The following is a 6000-nucleotide window of genomic DNA, read 5'->3' as shown; positions in this document are numbered from 1 at the left end:
CTTCTACAACCAAATGGCTTTGCAGTGATGAGCATGAGACTAGACTCCTCTAATTTTCCATCCCAGTGCTCCTCTTCCTGCCAGAAATGTGACTAGAGTGTTAAATTTAGAAGCATTAACTCAGTGAGGAATTTAAACAGAAGTTCAAACATATCTGTGGCAGTTCAGATCTATATATTTTTTTTTCCGCTGGCAGCCTGCGGATTTGGGGAATTAAGGGATTTGACATGCTGTATACACTTTGTGCTTATGCTTTTTCTAGAATTCCACTCAAGGCAACACATTCTGCTAAAGCACTCACAAACAGAACAGCATTCTATGTCAGGAGGAAGGAGATGAGAAGGACGATTCTTAGCACCCAGCAACTTCACCTGGATGCTGTGCTGTCCTTCTAGGTCTCCAGTGTTATTGGCTGCAATGGTTTCAGCCCAGCTGTAGGTATTTCTCTAAACTGCTCAAAATAATGACCTATCCATTAAACTGGTGCATGTTATCTCATAGTAGTGAAGGATTTTGCAATGAAGACTATGTATAGATGCAAATTACATGTGCCTGTTAGTAAACGTGTGAACACTGTGTTTTCTGAAAAGAAGCCATAAGTGACTTTAACGGCAGGTCCTACGAGCCTGTCAGGGAAATACCTGCACTCTGCTGCTATTTCCAGGAACTTGGTATGGGTTCTTTTTCCAAAACATGCCTTGTGAGGCAAGTACTTGTGCATTGTCAGGCTTTTTTAGATCCAAATTTATCCACAGTTTTGTATAAAGTGTCACCTTCCAAAAACACTAAGAGAACTAAGTAGCATTTGCTGTAACATTTTCCTAATTCTATCATAGCTACTTCTACTATCCAAATGCATAATTTAGGTCCTTGCTTTTTAGATCATGCCTCATTATGACTGAATTCCAGTCACGCATCAAGCAGCAAACACGGAGTTTGAGATCCTCAGCCTCTTAAAAGTAATTCCTTGTTTATTCCTTCCTGATACATACTAATCATTGAATCAAAGATAAAAATAAATGTAAACGGTAAAGCTACAAGTCTTGAAATATATGGGCCAAGAAACACATAGCAGAATATGGAAGCACAAATCACAAACACAGACACTTAGTGAGACTGCACGGGGTGGGGAGAGTGTTCTTGTTAATCTCTAGTACTTGAAAACCTTAGGGTGATCTGGGCAACCTAATTGACTGTCACTGTAGGATGTGACATGGCTATCAAGGAGGTCAATGTAATTTCGGGCTCGCTATGCAGAGTCATCATTTCCAGAGGAGATGATCTTCCTTTTGTAACTTAAGCTTTACCCAGGAAATATTGAAGTGGCTATCAAGGTGAATTTTAAGATAGACATTAATAGATTACAGACTGTAGCTGAGATAATTAGAGATGTTCAAGATGACTCCACTCTTTGCCTTGAAGGCTGTGCAGTAACCTTGTCTAAATCAAGTGACCTTTGGCATTTTAGACTTTATTCCCTCACAGCAGCCCTAATTCACCTTGGCAGTTGACTACCAAAGGGACAGTTTCAGGTCTCTGTTGCTGAGTTGACTTGGTGATTAAAGAGGCTGAGAGGCTGGAAAATCAATTTAGAGTAAGAGTTCTTGAATATTTCAGTCTATGGTTTCAGAAATATTTTGCTCTTTATGCATTTGTGGTAGGCCAGAGTGCTCCACAATGCAGATCTCTAATGACTTTAAAATTCTACTCTAGGGAAGCTAGAGGTGTCATAGTTTCTGTCAGCTTTAGATTTTAGGACAAATTCAGAATCGTAAGAAGAGGGTAAGAGTCCCAAAATATCCTACAACATGTGTTTCCTATCATAGCCTTTTAGCCTTTATAAGCTATGTTTCTCAGAAATAATACATCATTATTAACTCCCTAGTATTAATTTGAATGCATACTTGACAGAGCTTCCCTTCATTGTTATCTCATGGCTATTTCTCTGTTTCAAGGTTTCCTCTAGGAACCACAGTGTATGGAGTAACCATGGCTGCTTAGGGGATCCTTGGTTGTGATGCTTTTTAGGTTTTCCTTAATTTTGAGGACTCTGACATTCTCGAGAACAAATCTCCAATAATCAATGCTAGAGCAATTTGAATAACAAAATAAATTAATGATCAATTGTAGCTTAATATATAAAACTCTTACCTGTCAGTTAATGACATGATTGAGTGAATTAGCATGAAAATAAAGATCAATGCTTCTCCTGGGCAGATAAGCTGTCCAATTACCAGTGGTGTTGAGCGCGCTTACATTCTTTCTCAACATTACTGCATAGCAATACTAGGTAACTTCACAATGGAGAATTGTGACAAACTCTATGTCAGCTATGGTGTTTATCATCAATAATGATAAGCGATGATGATAGTTTGTGTATCTGACAGAAGGTGATGGAAGTGGGGGCCTCTGCAGTATACCTCCCAAAACTTAACACTGCATCTAATTAACAGAAAAATATCAAATAAAATCCAACTGAAGGACATTGGTGACAGTTTCTTTTCCAGTATTCATAAACACAAAGAGCAAAAGTACAGTGTTAGTGCCTCTCAGTGTGAGAAGCCTCACTGTAATGATCTTCCATGTACGTTGTAACTTCTTTTACAGTTTTATAATTTTTTCTAGCATCACTTAGAAATACAAGACAGAGTCTGACTCTGAATGTTAAGTAATCAAGCCAACTATTTCTTTTTCTTTCACTTTATATCAGTAGTGAAATGAGAAGTATATATATGAAATAAACATTATATCAATTTTCCATCAAACTATATAGGAGACTGGTGCAGAAAGGGTAACCTGCAACCATTTAGCAATCGCATTGATTTAATGAGACAAGAGTGCTGAGTTAGCAAGTAATTGAGATCCAGACACTTAAGGAATTTTAACATAGAATTCACTTTTTATCCCCATGAGGAGAAGGTTTATTGGGGGAAAGCAGAGAGAAAGAGGATGAAGAGGAGAGCTAGGAGGAGGAGGAGGAGGAAGAGGAGGAGGAGGAGGAAGAGGAAGAAGGAGGAAGAAGAGGAGGATGAGGAAGAGGAAGAGGAAGAAGGAGAGGAGGAGGAAGAGGAAGAGGAGGAGGAGGACGAAGAGGAGGAGGAGGAGGAAGAGGAGGAGGAGGAGGAAGAGGAGGAGGAGGAGGAAGAGAAGGGAGAAGAAGGAGGAGGAGGAAGAGGAAGAGGAAGGAGGAGGAAGAGCAGGAAGAGGAAGAGGAAGAAGGAGAAGGAGGAGGAGGAAGGAGAGGCGGAGGAGGAAGAGGAAGAGGAAGGAGGAGGAAGAGGAGGAAGAGGAAGGAGGAGGAGGAAGAGGAAGGAGGAGGAAGAGCAGGAAGAGGAAGAGGAAGAAGGAGAAGGAGGAGGAGGAAGGAGAGGAGGAGGAAGAGGAAGAGGAAGGAGGAGGAAGAGGAGGAAGAGGAAGGAGGAGGAGGAAGAGGAAGAGGAAGGAGGAGGAAGAGCAGGAAGAGGAAGAGGAAGAAGGAGAAGGAGAAGGAGGAGAAGGGGAAGGGGAAGGGGAAGGGGAAGGAGGAGGAAGAGGAGGAAGAGGAAGGAGGAGGAGGAAGAGGAAGAGGAAGGAGGAGGAAGAGCAGGAAGAGGAAGAGGAAGAAGGAGAAGGAGAAGGAGGAGAAGGGGAAGGGGAAGGGGAAGGGGAAGGGGAAGAGGAAGAAGAAGAAGAAGAAGAAGAAGAAGAAGAAGAAGAAGAAGAAGAAGAAGAAGAAGAAGAAGAAGAAGAAGAAGAAGAAGAAGAAGAGGCCTTAACATAGAATTCTTTTTTTGGGGGGGGTTCTTTTTTTCGGAGCTGGGGACCGAACCCAGGCCTTGCGCTTCCTAGGTAAGCGCTCTACCACTGAGCTAAATCCCCAGCCCCAACATAGAATTCTTAAGTTCATAGATAATACTAGTGATGAAGCTATGTTAAAGTTTGGAAATATAGAAATCTCAAGTAGTTTTTTTTTCCAGTATCTGGTCAAAGTTCTTGACTATATTTACACAAGAATACCATGAACCTATTGAATTGGACTACTTTATAGGTAGAAAAAGTTTATTGTGGAAATAAACTGCTGGTCTGCATCCAAGAGTAGCCGGCATCAAATTGGCATGATAACAAGAAGATTTGACATGATAGCAGGATGGGACCTGACATAGGCTGAGTTAGCAGAGAACTAGATAGTCTTGCCCTAGGTCCTTAATCACTGGACAGATTAAGAGAGGTAGTGGCTTACTGGTAAACAGAAACCCACCCTTAAAAGATTCCTGAGGAATGCTTAATTTAGACTTCTGTTTATCAGGTCAGACTCCTGTTTAGAGCATTGTTATCAACATGGCCATTTGGTAGTCCCACTTTGGACCTTATAGTATACAATCTCCAAATGCTATTCTCTATTTCCTTTGATTTCTGTTCATTGTGACTGTATGCTTTATTTTTTCACCCAAAAGTTATCATGTTCATAGGTGCTTACTTTACATGATAGTTTTCAAATGTTTCTGAAAAGAGTGTGAGGCTTACCATGATCTTCTCATGAAGTCCATTCCTCAGCACTCAGTTCAGCACTGCTACTAAAATTGATTTTGAACTCATGAACCATCTACAGTATTAGCGAGATTTTATTTTCTTAATATAGTAAACAACTGAATAATAAAAGTAAACTAAGCCAATTTTTCATAATATTGAGATCCCCTAGAATTCATATACATATACATTTAAAAATTGTAAATCTATTCCAGTCAATATTTTTTCCTCTCTAAGTGGATCTATTTTCTTTGCCTTGGGGTATTAGAAATAAAATTACATGATAAATTTTCATGTGAATTTTTGGAATTTTCCTCTAGATTATTATATTTAGGTGATGAACAAAATTAATTTTTATAGATAGCATTGGGAATTTTACACTGCCATCTAGTGATGTGCAATCTCAAACAATTGGTAGTTAAAAATATAGGGACTTGTCTAACACATGAAAATAGTTGGCTTGAAGTTGACAGACCATTACAACAGTTCAGAGAAACTCTCATTTCAATAACTCTAACATTTAATGTAAAGACACTAATTCCTTGTTTTTTTCACAGTAGAAGCTGGACATTAGTGTAGGCTTCCTTAGTTTCTTTCTTTTTTTTTTTATGAGATTTGTGTTCCATGACTCTCATTTATTTTGGTGCACTTGTGAGAGGAAGTAATACTCACTGGGTGTTCACCATTTGCCAAGCATATTCCAAGTATTTTATTTTATTTTATTTTATTTTATTTTATTCTGATCACAGGCTTAGAAAGGAGTCACCACTTTGTCTCTGTTTCACTCAAATTTATACAATAAGTATAAAGTTGTGATTTGTTTTTAAACCTATTCAGTCTAGTCCCAGAGATCATGTGTTAACAAAGAAGCTACTATGGCTCCTCTTATATTCTGCAGCTAGCATTTGAGTACACACACACACACACACACACACACACACACGAAGACACAGGCACATACACAAATGAACACACAGGCACACACACACACACACACACAAATGAACACACAGGCACACACGCACACTCCTTCACTCCTATATCCTGTACACTCCTCACCGCGTGCTCACTCTTTCAGTCAATGATGACTGAGAGTCACCTTTGCATGAATCACCATCTTCTTGTTTGTTTCATACCTGAGGTTAGTTTGCTTTCACGTTACTTATTTTGTTATTTTGCTTTTGTTTTCACTCTTTTGTTTATTAGCAGCCAGAAGGTGATAAAAATTGTCATATTAATTATAGAAATTTGAGCTCTAATCTTAAAATAAAACAAAAAAGACATCAACTTAAAAGATGTTCTTTGTACACAAATGTGTCAATTATTATTTTTCCCAAGAACATACTGAATATGAAGGACATAAAATAGATTCCAGTAACATTACAAATGTGGCGCTAATGCTTAATTGTTGTGAATTTTTAAAAAGAATCAATCACATTAGCTGAGTTATTAATTTTGTAACAAAGGTAGTAATGAAATTGCATACTCCTTACA

Source organism: Rattus norvegicus, chromosome 4 (assembly GCF_036323735.1).
Source record: "Rattus norvegicus strain BN/NHsdMcwi chromosome 4, GRCr8, whole genome shotgun sequence".
Classification (NCBI taxonomy): Eukaryota; Metazoa; Chordata; class Mammalia; order Rodentia; family Muridae; genus Rattus; species Rattus norvegicus.
The sequence above is the reverse complement of the archived record's forward strand: the minus strand, read 5'-3'. Positions refer to the sequence as shown.